Genomic DNA, 24,819 nt, shown 5'->3' with positions numbered 1-24,819 from the left:
TCTTTGATGATACCAGCCCAAACCAGTACTCCACCTCCACCTTGCTGGCGTCTGAGTCGGACTGGAGCTCTCTGCCCTTTACCAATCCAGCCACGGGCCCATCCATCTGGCCCATCAAAACTCACTCTCATTTCATCAGTCCATAAAACCTTAGAAAAATCAGTCTTGAGATATTTCTTGGCCCAGTCTTGACGTTTCAGCTTGTGTGTCTTGTTCAGTGGTGGTCGTCTTTCAGCCTTTCTTACCTTGGCCATGTCTCTGAGTATTGCACACCTTGTGCTTTTGGGCACTCCAGTGATGTTGCAGCTCTGAAATATGGCCAAACTGGTGGCAAGTGGCATCTTGGCAGCTGCATGCTTGACTTTTCTCAGTTCATGGGCAGTTATTTTGCGCCTTGGTTTTTCCACACGCTTCTTGCGACCCTGTTGACTATTTTGAATGAAACGCTTGATTGTTCGATGATCACGCTTCAGAAGCTTTGCAATTTTGAGACTGCTGCATCCCTCTGCAAGATATCTCACTATTTTTGACTTTTCTGAGCCTGTCAAGTCCTTCTTTTGACCCATTTTGCCAAAGGAAAGGACGTTGCCTAATAATTATGCACACCTGATATAGGGTGTTGATGTCATTAGACCACACCCCTTCTCATTACAGAGATGCACATCACCTAATATGCTTAATTGGTAGTAGGCTTTCGAGCCTATACAGCTTGGAGTAAGACAACATGCATGAAGAGGATGATGTGGACAAAATACTCATTTGCCTAATAATTCTGCACTCCCTGTAGTATTCCTGGTTCATTAATGGAACTGTCCTTGATTTTTATGTAATATTGTTAAAATGGGATTTTTAGCACACTTGTTGTTTAGCGGGTAGCCAGCGGTCCTGAGACAGAAGGATCCCATGGCCAATCTCCTAAGTAACGGCGACAATATTAGAAATAATGACACATGTTTATGCATATTTTTGTGCATTAGAGCCGTGACTTTAGTTCAGGGTATAAAGCTTCAGGTGAGGGTGAAGAGGATGATATTTCATTAAGGTTCTGGTGGCGTTCGCTTTCCTTTGCATTTTAATAATAATACATTTCATTTATTTATTTCTTTTTTACTTATTTAGGGAAGGGGACCCCTTCTCTGACGATAAAACAAACTGACCACTATATTCAAATATGTTGGGGGAACATGGTGATTTCCACAAACCAGTGCCCGATCCTGTGTATTTTTAATGTATTCATTATAAGTTTATGAGACTGCATCCATTTTTTGAAATGTAATTACAATCTAATTATGTATATTTATGAGTACAATATCTTTTTTTAAAAATTAAATAACCTCAAAAAAATACTAATCGTACGTTTAAGTTTGCGTGTTTGTACAGGTCGGTAGTACAGAACAGACTCATATGGCAATAGTAATTGGAACAAGCAGAAAGGAAAGATTAAGGCATTTATTTCTGGCCAGCATTAAGGCATACTGGTCATTAGAGAAGAAAGACATGCTGTACTCCCTTGCTTTCAGCAGCAGAAAAAGCTGAGCCATAATGAGTTTGTCAAAAAAGATTTTCCAAACATACTGAGGTGACACTGGAAGTGCTTTTGCTGTCATTTGTAATTACACACAAATCTCTCTGATTAGAGACATATTAGACAGTTTTGATCAATGTCCTGTGAGGTGACAAGTAATTAACGTTACATGATGCTTTATCATAGCTGATAAATCATCATGTGTAGTTACTCTGCCTCAGTTTGATTTGCAGCATGTTTCACAATATGAAAAACACAATGTTACATGTTTATCTGATTACCTAATATCTGATTAAAAACATGAGGCCTTATATGTAAGCTTTAAATTTCCGGTTTATCACATACCATTGAGCAGTCCTTACCTTTAAATCTAAGCTCTCTTCTTCCTCTCCTGTCCTGTCTTTCTTGTCTTTCTCCATCTGTAAGTGAAGTTAGCTCTCTTTCTTTTCTCTCCCTGTGAAATGCAGTAGCTGGACCTTTAGATAGCAACACACTGAGACAAACCACACACAAACAGTTTGTGTGTTTGCTGATGTTTTTTGAGCTGATAGAAACACTGTATTTGAAATCACCTGACACTTAAAAAAGTCACTCACTTTATGTTCATTCCTCTTCACTAGTGCTAGCTAAATGCTTAAGAACCGCAACTTATGGAGACCTGCAGTCATTCTGGCGCTGTGGCAAAAACAAAACAAACAAACAAAAAAAACACCGTCCCACTTTGGCACTTGACTTTGGCACACATCGTCTCTTTTTATGTGGCGATAATACACAAACAGGATTGCCTTTCATGTGTTTCTGTTTAGGCTCAAATTGGTTTGATGTTTGAAGGCTCAGAATGACAAAATAATAACTCAACCCAATTGCATTAAAGCAAAATTAGTGAGCATGTTTTGAAAATGGAAGAATTAGAAAGTATTGATATTTGTTTAAAAATATAGGTAGTAAAAGTAAAAAGTAGTCAGAATATAAACTACTGAAGTAAAGTACAGATACATGGAAATTGTACTTAAATACAGTAACAAAGTATTTGTACTTCATTACTTCCCACCCCTGGAAACAACCAACTTCCATCAGTGCTTCCCCAAAAACACAACCATAGTTACGATGGTAGCAATGGCACAGGTGTGTGTACAGTGATATAAAAAAAGTGTTTTTACTCTTTCTAAGGTTTGTTGGTGGTCCAGATCTGGCCCACACATGGACCAGCAGCAGACACACCGTGCTGGCCCAGAACAGTTTCAGCTCTGGCCCCAGATGTCAGCGTAATGTGTACCTTAATCAGGACATGTAATAACAACATGTGCTGGAACATAATAGTGCAAAAGTAACATGAAGAAACTCTGTTTGGACAGTGAATGGACTGATTCTCATAGCGCTTTTCCCTATCCCAGATTACTCAAAGTGCTCTATCATGTCACATTCACACACTTTCTCTAAACTGAGTGTTTCCTAACTACATTCATACACATTCACACTCTTGACATGCAGACTGGAGGAGCCAGGGATCGAACCACTAACCTTCTGAACAGTAGGTGACCTGCTCTACCTCCTGAGCTACAGCCACACAGTGATAAACATGAGTAAACCCTCACTAGGTTTTGGATACAGTGTACAGTCACAAACCTGTCAAACCTGCATTTGAAACATTGGCTACCATAGCAGTATAGTATTGCAACATGGCATTTGGGTGTTCTAACTAAAATAGGAAAATAGGAACATAACTGGTGTATGTCAACATCTGGTTGACATACACCCTGACGTGACGCCAGTCAGTCAGAAGGGCCAGCTTGATGCCAGATCCGGGCCAAACCTGTTTTCTATGAGCCTTGGCCACATAAACCAAACCACAATTGGGCCAGATATGGCATGCCATCGCATAAACAGTGCCATCTATGCCAGGCCTGGCCCATATCCTGATGACATACGTCTTACCATGCCAGAAGTTAGCCAGCAGTGCCGGCTTGATACCAGATCCGGGCCAGACCTGCTTGCTACATGGGTAATAAATGCCACCAGAAATACATTGTGGCAGTACATAATAGAACAATAATAAGTTCGAGGGGGGACCTCTAAAAAGCTTTAGAATTGTTTCCTACTTTGTGAAACAATGTTAAGAAACACAGCTTTTAATATTAAAAAATTATCCGTTATGCTTGTGAACTACTTTTATATCTTATGATTGTCAAGGTTTTTATAATTGATACGTGCCAGGTCCTTTCTCTTTTCCCTCCCATCTCCCTTTTCCTATTTTATTTTTGTCAAGCACCTTGGTATACCCTTGGTTTTTTAGTGTGCTTTATAAATAAAGTTTATTATTATTATTATTATTATTAAAAAATTAACTTAAAAACATTAAGAAGTAGCATGACATTCAGTAGGTTTTTCTACTTGTTTCTACTGAATCAGGATTGATGAGATACTGTATGATAGGCTCAACCAATGTTTTGAAAGAGCTGTGCTTGATGTTATTCACCTGTGGCCATGAAAGTGACTGGAACAATTTAGTGATTTGGAATGGTGAGTGAATACTTTGATTTGAGAGTTCTTTCCTGCCAACACTGGAAAAAGTAAGTGAAGTAAAATGGATTCACTTTAAAATTGTACTTGAGGAATTTCAATACAATCAAAATGCAGCATTATAAGGAATTTATAGATGGAGCACGTGAAATCTAATGATCCCATGGAAACATATATTGTTTGAAAGAAAAATTGAACATCTACAAAAGTCTCCATTTGTTTAGTTTACACAGTGGATTTCAAAAAACCTCCCTTCGAAATCTCCAAATGTGAAATTACCTCTTGCATGACTGTAGTGATTCGCATCAGTCCTTCCAAGAGGCACAGCCCTGTCATAGGCATGGCGATGAAGCATTTAATTTGACTTCTGCATGCTTTTTTTCATGCATGAAAAAGTGTGCTTTTGGTGCTATTCCGTTTAAAATTTTTGATGAGTGAAAGAATTAGTTTCACTGGCTTTGTTCATGAGCCACTCACATTGTTCAATTCAATTCAATTCAATTTTATTTATATAGCGCCAAATCACAACAAAAGTCGCCTCAAGGCGCTTCATAGATACAGAGAAAATTAGAATTAATTAATGGCAGGACTTCTTTGAGCAGTTTTGTAGGAATGGGGTCTAAAAGACACGTTGATGGTTTGGAGGAAGTAATTATTGAAGTTAACTCAGAAAGATCAATTGGAGAAAAAGAGTCTAACTTAACATCAATGGTACTAAGAGTAGCTGTAGATAATATTACATCTGTGGGATGATTACTGGTAATTTTTTCTCTAATGATAAAAATTTTATTTGTGAAGAAGTTCATGAAGTCATTACTGGTTAACGTTAAAGGGATGGTTGGCTCAACAGAGCTCTGACTGTTTGTCAGCCTGGCTACAGTGCTGAAGAGAAACCTGGGGTTGTTCTTATTTTCTTCAATCAGTGATGAATAGTAAGATGTTCTGGCTTTGCGGAGGGCTTTCTTATAAAGCAGCAAACTATTTCTCCAGGCTAAATGATGATCCTCTAAATTTGTGACACGCCATTTCCTCTCCAGATTACGAGTCATCTGCTTTAGGGTACGTGTTTGAGAATTATACCACGGAGTCAGGTACTTCTGATTAGAGACCTTAGTTTTCACTGGAGCTACAGTATCCGTTGTTCTCACATTGTTGCATTCTGTCATGGCCATTATATAAATAACCAATTTGTGCAGCAGCAAAAGTAACTGCAGTCCTGACAGGGAGATTTATTATAATTAATGAAATAATTTTTCCTCCTTCAGAGAATGGAAGGTGATATACAAATCTTGGCTTTTTACATCCCCTCACAAGCTGACAGATCAGCTCTGAACAAACTGTACAACATTATTATTGGTTTACAGGACTCTAACCTAGAAGTAATATTTATTGTGCTAGGATACTTTAACAAAGTCAGTATGAAGAGAGTTCTACCCAAATACTATAAAAACATTTATTTTCCTTGAAGGTAATCCCTACACACATTCTTAAATCTTAGTTTATGTTTGCGGATCATACTGACAAATCTCAGTGACCTTAACCTCAAGGTCAAGGTCAGAGATCAAGATTTCTTAATATCTTGTGAACACTATAAGAAGGAAGTCACCTATGATTTTCAAATTCATACCATAAGTACATGTACTATGACTCTGAGGGGTAGTACTGGTGGCTGCAGGTATTTTTGCTCTTTTTCCCCCCTATTTAGTATTTGCAGTACCAAAATATTGTGGACATTGTGTGGCCACGCTAACTCTAATACAGACATTGGAGAAAATTGACAGTTACACATAATAGGTTGCAAATTCAAAATAATTTGAATGAGTTCTTTTTAGCTTTCTATAAAGATGATTCTTTTTACATTTTTAAATTTTATTTGACTGAAAGTCAGCACATGCTGGATGGAAACACCTAGCAACTAACATAATGCTTCAATTGACTAATATCAGTTTACTTTCGGCTACTACCACTACTACTGCTTTCCTACAGCCTCATAACAAACTTTTTAAATGCTTCATGTAAAAATACTGTTTCCTGATATGTGTTGTTTATTGTAACTCGTGCATTAAACAGTACATATATCTTACAATGAAACGGGTATTAAATATGACCAAGAGGAGGTATATAGATGATGAATAAAAGAGGGTCCACGACAGATTCCTGAAGGGCTCTAGTAGTAACTGGAAATGAACGGAACTTTAAATTTCATAATTGAATAAATTGAGTGCTGCCATAGAGATACGATTCAAACCAATCTAAGGCTGTATCTGTGATTTCAATAGAAGCAAGAGTCTCAAGAAGAATGCTATAGGATATAGTGTCAAAGGCAGTAGACAGATCAAGGACGATTAGAATGGTTAATAAGCCGGAGGCAGCTGCCATGAAAAGGGCATTTGGCAAAAACCAGACTGGAATTGTTCATAAAGGTTACAACCAGACAAGTGAGTGGGACCTGAGATGCAGGTACTTTCTCAAGGATTTAAGATATAAAGGCTTGGTTGGATGTACAACGACGATTGATGAAATTTTGGCGAGCTGCGCCAGGTTTTATAGTATAGGTGTTATCTGCTGATTTGGGAAATCAGGGAACAATACCAGAGTTGAGGGAAGAAGGAATAATAGCAGGTATTATGGTGTTCAGAGAGGGTCAGTAGGCTCCAACCAAGAGGGTAGAAAGTCCAATAGAAGGTCCAATCAACAAGTGGATGGCTTGGATTTCAGATTAAGTCAGAAACTTCAGAAACAGAGGAAAGTGTCAGACTTGAAAGTGCACCAAAGAAATAGTTGAAGCTGAAAGCCTTTATTGTCATTATACACAGTATAACGAGATTAAAAAGCAGCTCCGTAAAAGTGCACATATGCTAGCACATTATATGAAACTATATAATAAAATAACCATACAAATAATGTAGACATACAATACAGACAGACAGTTTGAGCACCGACAATTTAACACGCACGCAAGAGTTAATGCTAGAGATATTTCAGTGCGAATTACTTTTGTGCAAGGTTGAGTCATAGGCTGAGGGAAGTGAAAAAGTGGTTAGTTGCTTGTAAATCTTGTAAACTTTAGTGTTCAAAAATGACATTTAAGCATTACAATAAGTGGCAGAATACAAATTGATGGCTATGGAGAAAAGGGTCCTTGTGTTCCCTTGACCTAAACTGACTAAACCTGCATATTAAGAAGATATTGCTGAAGGTATAGCGTCCTTTTTAAAGATGACTATGGTTATTGTACATTTTCTTGTGGATGTCCAGATCTTTCATAGAGATGTTCCAGACGAAGGGCTTTAGCTTTCAGCTGACATAATTCAAACGCAAACCATTGTCCAGAGTGGGTGAAAAAAGTGAGTGTTTTATAAAGTAGCCAGGGCATCTAAAATTCCACGGAGGCCATCATTATAATGAGCAACTAGTTCTTCAGGGGTGGATGGAGGATTTATGCTGGGGAGACTGTCAATACCACTCAAAACAGCATTTAAATTAATGCCTTTGATCTTGTGAAATGAAATGACACGTTGGATATTTGCTTTGGATAGAGTGAAATTAACATCAAAAGATATTAACATGCGGCCAAAGATGGGGGAGATCAATTGCTATACAGTTAAGACGAGTGACGCCAGGACAACTGATTAGGTCCAGGATATTTACTTTGCAGTGTGTAGGGAAATCATCATGCTGCAGCGGTCCAAACATATCCAAGCAAGAAGTAATGTCCCTAGTGAGAGATGATTATTGATATTGTCCATATGTAATATTAAAGTCTCCCAGTAATATGGGGAAAATGAACAAAATGAGTGAGAAAAGCAGCATATTCATTGATAAAATCAGCACTGGAGTTAGTTGGGCTATACACAGCGGTGACTATAGGGATACGTCCATTAAGTTATAGGGCAATGGATTCAAATTAGTTCTTGACTGGCACATAAATAGGTGAAACCTGCCGTGGTAGATCACAAGACCTCCCACTCTACCAGATGCTTGAGGCTACCAGATTTAAATAAATCTGTGAGGAGCGGAGTCGCACACTGTGAAGTGTCATTTAGTTTTTGCTACGTTTCAATCAAACACAAAAAATTAAACACCAAAAGAAAAATTTCTTTAGGTTTTGCTAGGACAATGCAAAATGTGTGCAGCCATTAATTAACACAATGTGCAAAATAAATGGGAAGCTAGCATATAAAGCAAAAACAGAGTTTTTTATTATGAGCACCTTAACTTCAAGATAGCCCGAGCTCTCTCTGGGAGTTTTTCCTTGAGTAGCCTTCGGAAATAGTTCTTCAGGGTTCTTGAAGGACATTCCGAATCTCTTCTTTAGAAGTTGGCTGCCTTTACTGTGGGGTCATCTAGACAGAGAACAGAACAGAGCTTTCCCTGTTAAGTTGATCCCATAGTGCTTCAATAATGTTGAGGTCGAGACTTGGGGGGGATGCAAAGCAGTCTTTCAGTTTCTGAACTGGACCTATGAATTGCATGAATACAGTTAACTTTTTTTTTTTTATTTTTTTCAGCTTAATACCTGGCCTCACCTCTTGCATATATTGTCAGTTGTACTGCATGCAAGCTGGCAAATAACAGGGAAACCAAGGCCAGGAGATAGCCAACAGATGTTCCCGTTTTTCATCCTATTCCATTTTGTCATATTCTACTCACTCAAACAATTGTTTCTGGTTAAAATGGCAACTAGAAAACATCTTACTCATCCTTCACCACCCCCTGCCATAGCCCTTCTCAGAGCTAGAGTTGTGATTTCAAGGTCCAATAAGATTCTTCATAATTGAAAATGAAGAAAAATTCTCGCTTGCCAGCTCCCTTGCCTGATGTGCAGATTTTGCTGACGCTGAGCACATCCTTGAAATGTGAGCAAAGAGTGGAATATTCAAACTTTTTAAAGCAGAACCTCTTTCTGAAATTGCTTCCTGTGGCAGGAATGGCACATGTTTGTGTGTATGTGGGTGCATTAAAACTCAAGCTTTCATCTTTAAATCACCCCTTTTTATTGTCAAACTCAGCATGGCTTTTTCTTTGGTCTTTCTCTTCCACTTTGCTGAAAAATTGTATGTAACTGTGTGACTTGCCTAAGTTTTTATTTATGTCTGTGTGTGTGAGGGTGTTTGTGTGTGTTTAGCTCACATTTACTTTACTGCATACCAAAAAAATGCATGAATGAAATGTATTAAATAAATATAAAAGAGTGGCAGAACATAATGAATTTAATAAAGAACAGAAAGTCTTTCTTATTATTACATAAAACTTCATAGTCAGTGTTAGGTGGCAGCTCATTACTCAGTCTAATTACACTAATTCTCCCTCTAGAAAAAAAAGAAACTGATAATAAGTTAATGCTGTTTTAAAAAAAACAACAAAAAACCCAACCCAAAACAAAAAAAGCAGATGATTTTTAAAATTATATCCGGCAGTGTAGAACTAAACTGTACTTCCATGTCTTTCATGGCTATTTATAGATAAAGATAGAGATACATAAACATGTAAATACACATAAACGTAGAAAATAATGATAGTATGGCTGAGCATTCTCTGTGTAAAAACAGAAGCTAGCCTGGTGGACACATAATCTGGAGGCCAGGATTACTGAATTGGAGACTCGGCTTCGCACCCTTCATTCACCTGTAGCTAGCCAGGCCCCTGTAGCTGGTGCAGCCGAAGATAGCGTAGGCCCCGCTAGCTGTTCCCCGGCAGACCCCAAGCAGCTGGGGAAAGAGGGCGGCTGGGTCACGGTGAGGAGGAAGCATAGTCCTAAACAGAAGCCCCAGGTACACCACCAACCCGTTCATGTGTCTAACCGTTTTTCCCCACTCGGTGACACACCCGCCGGGGGTCAAACTCTGGTAATTGGTGATTCTGTTCTCAGACATGTGAAGCTAGAGACACCGGCAACCATAGTCAATTGTCTTCCAGGGGCCAGAGCAGGCGACATTGAAGGAAATTTAAAACTGCTGGCTAAGGGTAAACGTAAATTCAGTAAAATCATAATTCACGTCGGCAGTAATGACACCCGGTTACGCCAATCGGAGGTCACTAAAATCAATATTGAATCGATGTGCAACTTTGCTAAAACAATGTCGGACTCTGTAGTTTTCTCTGGTCCCCTCCCCAATCAGACCAGGAGTGACATGTTTAGCCGCATGTTCTCCTTAAATTGCTGGCTGTCTGAGTGGTGTCCCAGAAACGATGTGGGCTTCATAGATAATTGGCAAACCTTCTGGAGGAAACCTGGTCTTGTTAGGAGAGACGGCATCCATCCCACTTTGGATGGAGCAGCTCTCATTTCTAGAAATATGGACAAATTTATTAAACCCCCCAAAATATGACTATCCAGAGTTGGGACCAGGAAGCAGAGTTGCAGTCTTACACGCCTCTCTGCAGCTTCTCTCCTCCTGCTACCCCCCCAAAAACCCATCTCCATAGAGACTGTGTCAGCTTCCAAAAAGACAAAAAACAAACTAAAAACCAGCAACAAACAACTTAAACATAAACAATTACAAAGAAAGAACAGTACAGTATCCACATCTGAACCAAAGAGTAAAACAGTGAAATGTGGATTATTAAATATTAGGTCTCTCTCCTCCAAGTCTCTGTTAGTACATGACTTAATAATTGATCAACAAATTGATTTACTCTGCCTTACAGAAACCTGGTTGCAGCAGGATGATTATGTTAGTTTAAATGAATCAACACCCCCAAGTCATTCTAACTACCAGAAACCTCGAAGCACAGGCCGAGGGGGCGGTGTGGCAGCAATTTTTCACACCAGCCTATTAATTAATGAAAGACCAAGACAGACTTTTAATTCATTTGAAAGCCTGATGCTTAACATTGTCCACCCCAGCTGTGAAACTCAGAAACCAGTCTTACTTGTTATCATCTATCGTCCACCTGGGCCTCACACAGAGTTTCTGTCTGATTTCTCAGACTTTATATCTAATTTAGTTCTGAGCTCCACTAAAATAATTATTGTGGGTGATTTTAACATCCATGTAGATGCTAAAAATGACAGCCTCAACATGGCATTTAGTCTGTTATTAGACTCAATTGGCTTCTCTCAAAATGTAAAAGAACCCACCCACCACTTTAATCACACTCTAGATCTTGTTTTAACATATGGCATAGAAACTGAACATTTAACAGTGTTTCCTGAAAACCCTCTCCTGTCTGATCATTTCCTGATAACATTTACAATAATTGATTACACAGCGGTGGAGAGTAGATTTTATCAAAGTAGATGTCTTTCTGAAAGCGCTGTAACTAAGTTTAAGAATATAATCCACCCACTGTTATCATCTTCAATGCCCTGTACCAACACAGAGCAGAGCAGCTATCTGAACGCTACCCCAACAGAGGTTGATTATCTTGTTAATAATTTCACCTCCTCACTACGTACGACTCTGGATACTGTAGCTCCAGTGAAAACTAAGGTCTCTAATCAGAAGTACCTGACTCCGTGGTATAATTCTCAAACACATACCCTAAAGCAGATGACTTGTAATCTGGAGAGGAAATGGCGTGTCACAAATTTAGAGGATCATCATTTAGCCTGGAGAAATAGTTTGCTGCTTTATAAGAAAGCCCTCCGCAAAGCCAGAACATCTTACTATTCATCACTGATTGAAGAAAATAAGAACAACCCCAGGTTTCTCTTCAGCACTGTAGCCAGGCTGACAAACAGTCAGAGCTCTGTTGAGCCAACCATCCCTTTAACGTTAACTAGTAATGACTTCATGAACTTCTTCACAAATAAAATTTTTATCTTAGAGAAAAAATTACCAGTAATCATCCCACAGATGTAATATTATCTACAGCTACTCTTAGTACCATTGATGTTAAGTTAGACTCTTTTTCTCCAATTGATCTTTCTGAGTTAACTTCAATAATTACTTCCTCCAAACCATCAACGTGTCTTTTAGACCCCATTCCTACAAAACTGCTCAAAGAAGTCCTGCCATTAATTAATTCTTCGATCTTAAATATGATCAACCTATCTCTAATAATCGGCTATGTACCACAGGCCTTCAAGCTGCCTGTAGTTAAACCTTTACTCAAAAAGCATCTCTAGACCCAGCAGTCTTAGCTAATTATAGGCCAATCTCCAACCTTCCTTTCATATCAAAAATCCTTGAAAGAGTAGTTGTCAAACAGCTAACAGATCATCTGCAGAGGAATGGTTTATTTGAAGAGTTTCAGTCAGGTTTCAGAGCTCATCACAGCACAGAAACAGCTTTAGTGAAGGTTACAAATGATCTTCTTATGGCCTCTGACAGTGGACTCATCTCTGTGCTTGTCCTGCTAGACCTCAGTGCAGCGTTCGATACTGTTGACCATAATATCCTATTAGAGCGATTAGAACATGCTGTAGGTATTACAGATACTGCACTGCAGTGGTTTGTATCATATCTATCTAATAGACTCCAATTTGTGCATGTAAATGGAGAGTCCTCTTCACACACTGAGGTTAATTATGGAGTTCCACAGGGTTCAGTGCTAGGACCAATTCTGTTTACATTATACATGCTTCCCTTAGGCAGCATCATTAGAAGACATAGCATACATTTTCACTGCTATGCAGATGACACCCAGCTCTATCTGTCCATGAAGCCAGATAACACACACCAATTAGTTAAACTGCAGGAATGCCTTAAAGACATAAAGACCTGGATGGCCGCTAACTTTCTGCTTCTTAATTCAGATAAAACTGAGGTTATTGTACTCGGCCCTGAAAATCTTAGAAATATGGTATCTAACCAGATTCATACTCTGGATGGCATTACCTTGGCCTCCAGTAACGCTGTGAGGAACCTTGGAGTCATTTTTGACCAGGACATGTCCTTCAACGCACATATTAAACAAATATGTAAGACTGCTTTCTTCCATTTGCGCAACATCTCTAAAATTAGAAATATCCTGTCTCAGAGTGACGCTGAAAAACTAGTTCATGCATTTATTACTTCCAGGCTGGACGACTGTAATTCATTATTATCAGGATGTCCAAAAACCTCACTGAAAAGCCTTCAGCTAATCCAAAATGCTGCAGCAAGAGTACTGACAGGGACTAGAAGGAGAGAGCATATTTCTCCTGTTTTGGCTTCCCTTCATTGGCTTCCTGTTAAGTCCAGAATTGAATTCAAAATCCTGCTCCTCACATACAAGGTCTTAAATAATCAGGCCCCATCTTATCTTAATGACCTTGTAGTACCATATCACCCTATTAGAGCACTTCGCTCTCGCTCTGCAGGCCTACTTGTTGTTCCTAGAGTATTTAAAAGTAGAATGGGAGGCAGAGCCTTCAGTTTTCAGGCCCCTCTTCTGTGGAACCAGCTTCCAGTTTGGATTCGGAAGACAGAAACTATCTCTACTTTTAAGATTAGGCTTAAAACTTTCCTTTTTGCTAAAGCATATAGTTAGGGCTGGACCAGGTGACCCTGAATCCTCCCTTAGTTATGCTGCAATAGACGTAGGCTGCCGGGGGATTCCCATGATGCATTGAGTTTTTCCTTTCCAGTCACCTTTCTCACTCACTATGTATTAATAGACCTCTCTGTATTGAATCATATCTGTTATTGACCTCTGTCTCTCTTCCACAGCATGTCTTTTATCCTGTCTTCCTTCTCTCACCCCAACCGGTCGCAGCAGATGGCCGCCCCTCCCTGAGCCTGGTTCTGCCGGAGGTTTCTTCCTGTTAAAAGGGAGTTTTTCCTTCCCACTGTCGCCAAAGTGCTTGCTCATTGGGGGTCATATGATTGTTGGGTTTTTCTCTGTATCTATGAAGCGCCTTGAGGCGACTTTTGTTGTGATTTGGCGCTATATAAATAAAATTGAATTGAATTGAATTGAATAATATTTTAGCACCTGTTAAAAAACCAAGGTGTTTCATTTTCAGATTAAATTGAGTGGCTGCTTCAGGAGAGCAGAGCTGCATGCATAAATTAACCCCTAGGTACTGGAATACCAGCCAGCCAATGCACAACACATATCACCCAAATACTCTCTCTCTCTCTCTCTCTCTCTCTCACACACACACACACACACACACACACACATACAATTAATAATTCCCGGTATGCTGATTCTTTCTCCTCTTGTGTACATCTCATTTATATACAGGAGCTCCTCAGTACATTGCATTATAAAAGCATACTGAATGCTAAATGGGTACTAGACAATTAAAAGCCATTTTAGTGAGCACCATGTAAACAGTGATAGTCTATTGAAGGTTACTGAAGTAACCAAACAATGAAAGACATCGAAGGCTGAATGAGGAATAGAAGATGGACCTCACTAATATAACTGAGTACTGTAATTACAGTACTTGATCTGAAGGCCAACTTTATTCATATTTTCTTGAACTTTTAATTTACAACTTCAATTCAATTCAAAATTCAAGCCTTTCTGAGAAAATCAAAAAAAACCCCACTGTGAGTCTCTTAACAATGACGCAAGCAAAAATTTTACTCTACTATATTTTAAATGGCATCAATCTATTCTGAATCATACTATGCATTGTTTAAGAGAAAAAAACACTCACCTTTTGTGTAAATGTTGTAAACCATTTTAAAATACCAACAGCACAGTAATAATAGTTACTTGCTCGGTAATAAGATTGGCTATGCAGCTGAACTTCAGTGTTTCACTTTTCTTTTGTCTACACATAAATGTGCTGCATGTCATTTCAGTCAAACCAGACAAAAAGCATTCAGTTTTGAGATGTAACAGGTAACACTGAGGAGCCTTAGTTAATGTTAAGCCAGTAACATTATTTATATAACCTACGAAAGACCAGATAATTGTTATCATCCCCTGATATATAAAACATTAGAACTGAAAGAGGAAGTACATTTTTGTGTGTGTGTGTTTTAAAGTAATCCAAATTGGTTGGATCATCATCAACCAGTGAGAGCTGGCTGTCCGACTATGAACAAGCACTTTTGAGTCTTTCTTTGTTTTTGCATTTTTATGCCAGTTGTCAATATTTAGTTTCTTTAAACTTTACCAGAACACTGGATCATGATCATCCTACATGTTATACATAGAGTGAAATTCCGTCAGAGTGTGAATCATTGTGGTGACTGTTTTAGCCCATTAGGTACAACAACATCATTTTCACCAACCCTTTTCTAAAGTGTGCTGTAAGTTTTAGATTGATTTTCCTCCTTCCAGGCAGCCGCTGCTTTGAGTGCTTTCAGTTCACTGTGGAGACATAATATGCAGGTGATCCATCACAAAGAAAAATTCCTCTTCTCTGTTTGGCCCGTGTAATACTGAAGCAAGGTCACATGGGCACTATGTTAAAAAAATATTTACCAACGTTATATTCACAGGCTCTCTAATATTTAACTGAAATTCAGAATTAGCATCTTATAGGCCCGATGTTCTTTTGCCTGTGCTTGGTTTATGATCTTGTTGATCACAATGATGCGGTCCATTTAAATAACCTGTCTTAAGATAACAGTTCAAAAGTGGTGTTAGTGAATCCACCAGAGAGTGTCTTAGGCAGAAAATAATTACTCAGAAATGTAGATGAAATTATTAACAGATTCGAATCAGTTGATTTAAATCTGTTAATCAGTTAACATATTTTTAAGTCTGTTTTTTCTTGTCTCAGCTGAAAATGCTAACATGCGATATTTAATTGGAATTTTGAATAGAAATCTATGGTTTACTCTCTAATGCTAAGGATGCCTTATGGCACCACCACTTCCAGGACCGAGCCAAAACAAAGCCAAGCTGGGTACATGAACCAATCAAACTGTTGCAGTTGTTGCATATACATAGTTGAGGTTGACGAGAGTTTCAACTGTGAAATGGCAGGCATATATACAGGTTCTTGTCCAGTTATCCTTGTAAAAAAGTAGGTGAATAAACTATGTTTTAGACATCTGAAAATTTTCTCCCACCCACCCAAAGTTTGAAGTCCATTTCTGAGCTTAGGATGAATTGTGTCTTATAGCCTGCATGGCTGTGTTCAGCCAAACCATCATATACTTACATTGCTTATCCAGTAACAGAGCCTCATGTGTATTATCATTATTTTTGGAAGGAATACAAAACTTTGGTTTGGCTTAAGGGTCAGGTATGATCATAGAATGGAAAATATACAGGATGGTCATTTTATGTTACAGAGAAGAGGAGTAGGCAGGTGTTTCAGTAATAACCAAAGAATTGAAAGACTGTGGGCAGAACTCCACAGAATTGTATCAAGACACCTTAGAAATATTTTTAATTTTATGGAAGAACGGGATATGTTGGATTCACTGAATGAGCTGCATCTTTTTTGTCTGTATTATGTTTATTCGCCAAGGATTGAAAAAGCAAGAGTAAAGAGCAGAATCAGTGTCAATCAGTGGAACAACCATGGTCTCTCTACACAAGGAGGACAGGCGCCTCTTCAGCTGTGGCATACAGGTGTCACAAACAATGTGGGAATCCAGTCGTTTATAAATGACATTTTTCATGTCAATAACTATTGTGGCATTGATGAAGGGCCATTACCCCGGCCATTACTTCAAACAAACAATAATGTCATAATTCCAGATAATGATGTCAACATTAATGAGACCGCAATGAACATTATTCAACAAGTGAATCTATTAGAAAATGATGGAAATCAGGGAATATATGTTTTTTCTTCACTTTTACACATTTTTTGTTGAATCAAATATTTTGTTTTTTTTTTTAAAAAAAAAGAATTAAGAAATATAAGAAAACATATCTGATCAAAACTAACAACATACTGAAAACATTTTCTGTAAAATGACAGCAGAAACTGAGACAGCAGAAGAATAAACAGACACAAAGACAACCATGTCAACGACACATGAACAGAGTAATGTGAGACAAAGACTATATGTTCACACTCAATAGTCTAAATAAACTTCTAAAGTGCTGTTAAATGGTTGGTATCTACCTGTATGAATCCTGAAGAACAATCACCGTAACGAGTCTTAAAACATCAATCTGACTGAGGCAGATGAATTTGGGAATATTAAAACCTTGACAAGTTAACACAGTCCTGCTCAAATGGAATACAAACTACTTCTAATGCAATATAAGATTTATAAAATAAATATACTGACCTTTTTGACTTTTTTTGAAGAGTTCCAGGTCAGCTATGTGTTCCAGAGTTGGATTTGATGAATTGCCAACCAGAAGAGAAAATGCTGTTGGTGACAGAAGGTTAGGTGGTTAGGACCACCATGTACCAAGCTTACTGCAACAGAATTAAAGGAAAAACAAAACTGTCAATAATGTTGCCTGTAAAGATCCATATCAGTTAGACAGTTCACACAATTAATCTTAGAAAAATAGGTAATTACCAGTACTCTCAAGAGCCAAGTTCTTGCAGTTTTATTTCCCCTCAAACATGGGTGACCCTGCAATGGTGTCCATCAGTAGTCTCAAGAATTCCCTCCTTGGCCCACCTAAATCAACCCCTTCCTCATTTCACACACATCATCAAATTGGGCTCATGAGATATCCTTTGAAAACCATGTAAGGCTCCCTCCCACACAGCAGAACGATTTATATTACATTTGCACTGCTGTTTTGTGCTAATTTTGCTTGACAGTTCCAGCAGTATCTCTTAAAGCGGGACTTTTTCTGCACTAAAAAAAGAAAATAAAACACAAAATTAAATATATCAGCTACATGGTCATTTTACAGAATTTGAAAATATGTGTCATACTGATCATAGAGATTTAAAGTTTTATATTCATTTGACAATTCTGGAAAGCTGTAATTCAAATTCTGTACATCTGACTCTCCAAGCTTGCAATTATAGCTTGATTTAATTCTTCATGATCTGAAGGATTGCCAGAAAGCGATGCCGCGAGAGTTAAATATGAGAGTAATCATCAGCATTAACACTCATGGCAGGGATGTCTTCACTTCTTGCCATGAAACCTCTGCTGTGACTGCTTGTGCCAGGTTTGTCATCACTTCTTGCCATGTAGCCTTCATCACAAATGCTGCTCTCATCACTTACTTGCTTTGCTTTTTACCAACACTCCTGGCAATACAGTTGGTGCCAGTACCATCTTCTTCATCACTGCTAGTGCCAGGGTTATCACGCTTAACATGACTTCTAAACCTTTTAGTGACTTGGCTGCTCATGTCTTGTTGAATTTGTTGAGTATCAACTTCAAAACAATCATCATCACTGTCCTTATCAGTTGCACACCTGCTTAATGCTGATTTGGAGCTGATGTGGGAAAGATCTTTGTCCTTATCTGATTCACTCTTCAACAGGAAAAGGCCAAAAATATACATCAAAAGCAAGAAATTATAGTTTATCTTAAACAAATTAAAATAAGAAATAGCCATCTTGGTTGCTCCCAAACATTTGTTTTAAATAAATATATGTTATTTTGCTTGAAGACAAATTGTTGACATTTTTTCCCAAATGATGATACTTTTTCGTTTCTTTTAGGAACTTATTAAAAGTGTCCTTACATAGAGGGCTTTGGCTTTAAATACCTTTGGGATTAGCATATCAGTTAGCTCGTGACCATCTTGGAGCTTTGGACACACCAGCTTATTGTCACAAGCCATTAGAAACTCGAGGCTACAAAAAATAAATAGGAACAACGGAAATGGCAAATTAGTTGAAATTGGTGTAGTTAGGCAAACAGAAGAGTTAATTTTATATACTGTATTGAATTATATTATATATCATTATATAGTATCTGCCTTGGTGGGGTGATAGTGAGTGGCAGTTTTTTTTTTTTTAAAATAAGATTGGAAACTTTGCCATTATAGAAATACAGGGTGGGCCATTTATATGGATACACCGTAATAACATGGGAATGGTTGGTGATATTAAAGTCCTGTTTGTGGCACATTAGTATATGTGAGGGGGAAAACTCCTCAAGATGGGTGGTGACCATGGTGGCCATTTAGAAGTCGGCCATCTTGGATACAACTTTTGTTTTTTCAATAGGAAGAGGGCCATGTGACACATCAAACTTATTGGTAATGTCACAAGAAAAACAATGGTGTGCTTGGTTTCAACGTAACTTTATTCTTTCATGAGTTATTTACAAGTTTATCTTTGTTCACAGCCATTGACATGTTGAAGAGGTTAACACGTGAGGAGCGGATTGAAATTGTGTTGATATCTGGTGAACGCAATAACCGGGTCATTGCAGCAGATTTCAATGCAAGACACCCTACGACAGCGGTCCCCAACCCCCGGGCCTCGGACCGGTACCGGTCCGTGAGTCGTTTGGTACTGGGCCGCGAGAGTTGAGGCTCAGGTGTGAAATGTATAGTTTTCAGGGTTTTTATCGGTTTTCAGCGTTATTTTGTTATCGTTTTTATCGTTAACTCGGTTTTCCTGGGTCTTTTCACGTGTGTTATGAATAAATCTTTTTTTCGGTACCGGTACTAGTTTTGTTTTGTTGTATTTATCCGCGACACCTTAAAGGCCGGTCCATGAAAATATTGTCGGGCATAAACCGGTCCGTGGCGCAAAAAAGGTTGGAGACCGCTGCCCTACGAGACCACCCATCTCCCATGCTACAGTTAGCAAACTGCTTGCTAAGTTTCGTGAAACTGGTTCAGTGTTGGATTTGCCAAAATGTGGACACAAGAAAACTGTCACTAATGAAGAAACATCAGTGGCTGTCCTAGCTTCATTCAGCAAGAGCCCACAGCGTAGCACTCGCCGCATGTCACTGGAGAGTGGCATTAGTCGAACATCCCTTCGGCGGATATTAGCTACTCACAAATGGCACCCTTACAAACTCCAGCTACTGCGGCATCTCAACGAGGATGACCCAGGTCGGCGCACAGAATTTGCAGAATGGGCAAAACAAAAATTGGAACAGGACCCTCAGTTCACGCAGAAGATTTTGTTCAGTGATGAGGCAAACTTTTATGTGAATGGTGAAGTTAACAAACAAAACCACCGCTATTGGTCTGACATTAACCCACATTGGATGGATCCCTCCAAGACTGTTGGAACAACAAAAGTGATGGTTTGGTGTGGTATATGGGGTACAACAATAGTGGGTCCATTCTTCATCAATGGAAACCTCAAGGCCACTGGATATTTGAAATTGCTACATGATGATGTTTCCCTCTTTATGCACTGAAGCTGGCACGTTCCCTGAGTTTTTCCAGCAAGATGGTGCACCACCACATTATGGGTGCCAGATCCAAGCATTCCTAGATGAACAGCTTCCTGGAAAGTGGACTGGTCATCGTGGGCCAGTTGAATGGCCCCCAAGGTCTCCCGATCTGAGGGTTGCATTGACAATCCAACAATGGACAGCACATTGAACACATTTTACAAGTGGTCAGAAACTTGTAAATAACTCATGAAAGAATAAAGTTACGTTGAAACCAAGCACACCATTGTTTTTCTTGTGACATTACCAATAAGTTTGATGTGTCACATGGCCCTCTTCCTATTGAAAAAACGAAAGTTGTATCCAAGATGGCCAACTAAATGGCCACCATGGTCACCACCCATCTTGAGGAGTTTGCCCCCTCACATATACTAACCATTCCCATTTTATTACGGTGTATCCATATAAATTGCCCACCCTGTAGTTTAAACAGCTTATGGCTGGGGTGGCTGGAGTCCTTATAACCAATAACCAATCCTAAGTGTGCAGAGACTTTTATCTCATAAACTGAAAAGCAATGTCAGACTTTTGGTGTCATTTGAAACCTTATTATCAGTAGGAATAGACCAGTTTCCTTCATCTTTTTTTTTTTTTACTGATTTATATTATCTTATAAAATAACATGATCGTGGACAAATAACTTAAGAAAGTACCATTCAATATTAGTTTTAATGGATTACATTAGGTTTACACCTAATACATTTGACAGTGTCGGCCCCACAGACAGAAAGAGACAGCACTTATTTCTGAAGAGGGGATCCAGATACATTTAATTCAAATCTTGTCAGGTGTTTGAAAAGGATTTGCCACAGGCAGTTGCTTCAAACATTTTAAATCCCCATCAGCCACAGAAACATACCTTGGATATCCTATTTCAAATATAGTCACACACAGAAAATCACATTGAGCTAATATTGCTGCGGCAGATTATTGGTCACAGAGCTGCAGATGAGGAGACTCTTCCTATTTTATTTTCTCTTGCTCTAATTATCATTAATCACTATTAAATGGAACATTACACCCACATTTGCACCACAGTAGCTTTGTTGTGAAGGATCTTGGATTAAAATTGCATCAGAACACCAGTCATGGCTTGTTTTGAAGAAAAATATCAGTGAAGAAAAAAAAACGAAATTTGGGTTTATGCTCAATTACCATTGCAGTTTATTTTGTATTAGCACAGCTGATTTTATCGGAGATGCTTCTAATTCTGTCACATTAGAAAAAAAACATGGTGAAAAACGACAGCAAAAAGCCAATGCAGATACAAATCCAGAGTGTGATCAGCATATTTGTACATGGCAGCAAGACTTCTCCATTTGTAGGTTTCTTGATACTATACATTATCCTGTTATTCTGAAGAAGGGTCCAAGGATTAACTGAAGCTGAGATGGGGAGCATCATTTCCAGCCCAGCGCTTAGAAAGCTGTTAGTGCTAAGCACCCTTCTTTCCCGTATCGACTTGCTGTCTCCATATTTCCCTATCCCTGAGGGCACCGAGCCATCATGCCATAAAGAGACTGTCATGACCCCTTGTTGTGAGTAATAGTGACCATTCATACCCTATTCATTCAGTGCAGCTTTCCACCCAGGTTTAACTGACCTAAAAATGGCCAAAGAAGCTGCTAACTCACCAAGTACTTAGAAGAGCTGCATTCAGTGGAAAGTTTTAGTGTGGTTGTTTTTTAGAAGGTTTCCCATGGAATCATGTGCAAAATTATTCTTTAATCTTTTGATATATTTCCAGTATTTATCAAACAAGCTGTGGTTTGATGTTTGACTTAATGCTGGCCTTGTTTCACTGTTACTGTTGATGTATTAGGTGAATCCCATATTTTTCAGCTTTAAATCGAAACATTATTTTTTGTTATATGTTTTTGGAAATTTTTGATGGTAATGCTTCTGCAAATGTAAGTCGTAATAATGAAATGTCTTTCTGCCATTCCTGAAATTGATTATTAAGAACTTAGCTCTGAAAAGCTAGCTCTGACAATATGCATTAAATGCTTTGTGTGTTTTTCAGTGTGTGGAAGATATTAAATAGCAGTCCCTTGATGACTAAAATATAATTGTTTGCTACAGATTTCTGTGTTGTTGATAATGGAAAAGAATGGAGGAGAGGCTTGTTGTAGATGTTTGTTGTTGCCTTCAAACATGTAGTTACAGTTGTGAAAGGATGTAAACCTAAAAGTTATTGATGGCTAAACCTAATCAAACAAGGGAAAACAGTTAGTTAAAAAATGTGAAATGTGTTTTCAGTCATCCAGGTCATTGTAGTCTGAGGATCTTGGAAAGAAAAGCGACTGGATTTCTTTAAGTTTCCTTGAAGACGTTTCACCTCTCATCCGAGAAGCTACTTCAGTTCGAAGAGCAACTGGTGGAGCACTCTAGGCCATTTGACCTCAGTAAATCACATGATAGGGTGGGGCTAGATTTCACAATGGGTTCACCCAAAACCCTGGCTGATTGTGACGCACATCCATTTTCACACCTTGGCTCGTGTGATTAGGTAGAAGATCAATAGGGTCCATGAGGGTCCATTACCCTCTTGGAGACACTCCCATAGGGCTTAAAAATCTGGGGCTCCCCACCAATTGCTTTTAGGACTGAAGAAGCTTCTCGAATGAGAGCTGAAACATCTTAAAGACGTCCAGACGCTTTTCTTTCCAAGCACCTTAGAAAGATGGGTTGTGAACTTACCTTACTTGACTTATAGTACTTAGAATGTTCCAATGAAGTTCTTGTGCATTGTAGGCCTTTTCCCACTCAGAACTCTAGTGTTACGGAACTACATAATATTCAGCAGAATGAAACACAGTGTTACCGCTGAATCTAAGTAACATGTTCCTGTTACATTGATAGAGGTGTTGAACTTAATAGTTAGTGTGAATTGTTTGAACAGCCCGAAACTGCAATACATGATGAGGTACAGTAGGCTCACCAGTCTGGCCAACACATAAAATTACCTTCTTCTGCTCTTTCTGTAACTATTTCTGTGTCTAATTACGACCTCTATTTTCTCCCTCTTTTTTCCTTCTCTATTTGGCAGACATTCTCACTTTATTATGGCCCACACTGGCCTTTTATTGCCCACCAGCAGCACACTTTGGGCAATTTGTCATTGGGAGAGTGGGGATGAGTTCTTTTGGCTGCCTCTGCCACTCTCACCTAAAAATCTAATCAGATCAGCAAAGGACTCTAATCACTTCCTCTCTTGCCTTGATTGCATTTATAGAAGTTCTGCTGTGCTGCACTCTCCCAATCAAGTATTCCATAATTACTCTCCTCTTATAATTGTTTATTTATATACCCCTGTACAGTATGCTCTTTGCCAGTGAGTGAGGAGGAGAAGTTTATGGAGGTGAGGAGGGAAAGCCTTCGAGAAAAATCTGAAAATTATTGCCAGCCGTTTGTGCTTGAAATAAGTCATTTACCACCTTTGTATTCATGGGAGTCATTGTGTATTACCACATATTGAAAAACTATAACGTAAAGGTAATACATTTTTAGGCATTCTGCCAATCTAAGAAGTAAGTGACAGATTTTTTAATACCCAAAAAAGGAGACTTTTTCTCCTGTGCTAGTATTTGTCTGCTTGGATAAAATACTATGGGTATAGTTTTGTTATTATTTATGACCCAAATGCTAAGCTAATCAACCATCCACAATGCTATGGGTTAGGGGTAACTGTAACAGAACTGTAACCCCTAAAGCAAAGAAGATATTTTGTGAAAAAATAGTAAATAGTTTTTGATGCATGTAGGATGATTACATTTTTTGCAATGAATGTGTATAGCTGCCAGAAGTGCAGACTTCTTGCAGTTCCTGAAATGTGCTTCTTACTTCCATCCATCCATCCATTCGCTTCCGCTTATCCTTTTCAGGGTCGCGGGGGGCGCTGGAGCCTATCCCAGCTGTCATAGGGCGAGAGGCAGGGTACACCCTGGACAGGTTGCCAGTCTGTCGCAGGGCCAACACACAGGGACAGACAACCATTCGCACTCACATTCATTCGCACATTCACACCTAGTGACAATTTGGATTATCCAATTAACCTATCCCCACAAGCTGCATGTCCCCACAATAAGTTAGCAATTCACGGAGGGGACAAAGGATATTGTATTTTATATTGTATCGTATTTGCATAACTGGCAACCTTCCAGTTATGTTGAGCTCCCCAACCCCCTGAACCACGGTCGCCCCACCATGATGCTATTCTCAGGTTTCAATGACCTGCCTTAGCCTGCAGACCACGTCAAACTACAAAGATCAGATAAGAAAAGTAGGAAACAAGACACAGGAATGGCACACAAAAGGATCGGAAGGCGTGATTTTTTAGATCGAAAAAAAAAATGTATTTGTTTGTTGCATGGGTTACTTTCCTGTCAACTACAGAAATGTATTTAATTTCCCTGTCCTCTTTTGCTTTCAGTTCATTGTTAAAATCTGATACTTTTAAACCTTTTCTCTAAGAAGTGCCTATTCATGATATATTGTATATCTTTCAAATACACATAGGTTAGACATTTTAAATGTAAGAGTTGGAAGTTGAGCGGTTGGGTCTGCCCATGCCAAAACATCATTAACAGGCTTAAACTACCGAACAGCTGTTGTGGATGAAGCATCTGTCAG

The 24,819-nt window shown here is 38.8% G+C and overlaps 1 protein-coding gene across 1 annotated transcript in view; it reads left to right on the top strand.

Annotated features, from left to right (window-relative positions):
* The window catches only part of ca10a (carbonic anhydrase 10 (inactive)a), a 314,556-nt gene that overhangs the window by 275,637 nt on the left and 14,100 nt on the right, over positions 1–24,819 (top strand). The window lies entirely within an intron of this gene.

This window comes from Perissodus microlepis, chromosome 8 (assembly GCF_051167445.1).
Source record: "Perissodus microlepis isolate ML-2025 ecotype Zambia chromosome 8, ASM5116744v1, whole genome shotgun sequence".
Lineage (NCBI taxonomy): Eukaryota > Metazoa > Chordata > Actinopteri > Cichliformes > Cichlidae > Perissodus > Perissodus microlepis.
Note: the sequence above shows the minus strand (reverse complement) of the source record. Positions and strands in the feature narration are given on the sequence as shown.